Here is a 646-nt window from a genome sequence, read left to right on the forward strand (position 1 = left end):
ATCGCAGCTGTTGATAGTGTGGAGATAGGCTGCAGTGCGACTGATATATTATCCCAGCTGTTGATAGCAATATGATAGTATGCATTGCGATGGATTTGTTACAGCAACTGTTGTTGGTAAGATGGAAGTCCGCTAAGCGTCTGATGAGTTATCGCAGGTGTTGATAGCGTTCTAATAGTGTGCAGTGCGACTGATATGTTATCCGCGCTGTTGATAGCAATGTGGTTTGCAGTGCGACTGGTATGTTATCCCAGCACTTGATAGCAATATTATAGTCTGCATTAATGGATTTGTTAGTGCAACTGTTGCTAGCAAGGTGAAAGTCCGCTATCTTAGAAGAACGGCTTTCAGAACACGTTGCGCGATCGAATCTCCGGACCATATGACGACGTGATTGCGCACACGGCGACGCGACATGATTGCGCACACGATAACGCGACATGATTGCGCACACGATAACGCAACATGATTGCGCCCACGATGACGCCATAGGAAAGGCTTAGAGGTAGCTCGGAATAGCAAACTAAGGACCTTAATACATTTACTTCCAAACTTGCCTTCTACTGCTCACTTCATCTTCTCAATAGTTTATGAGCCCAAGTGACTCCGACGACGCGCCAAGCACACCGACCCCAGTCAGCTTCGA

The sequence above is a fragment of the Plasmopara halstedii genome (assembly GCF_900000015.1).
Source record: "Plasmopara halstedii genome assembly, contig: Scaffold_323, whole genome shotgun sequence".
In the NCBI taxonomy this organism is placed as follows: domain Eukaryota; phylum Oomycota; class Peronosporomycetes; order Peronosporales; family Peronosporaceae; genus Plasmopara; species Plasmopara halstedii.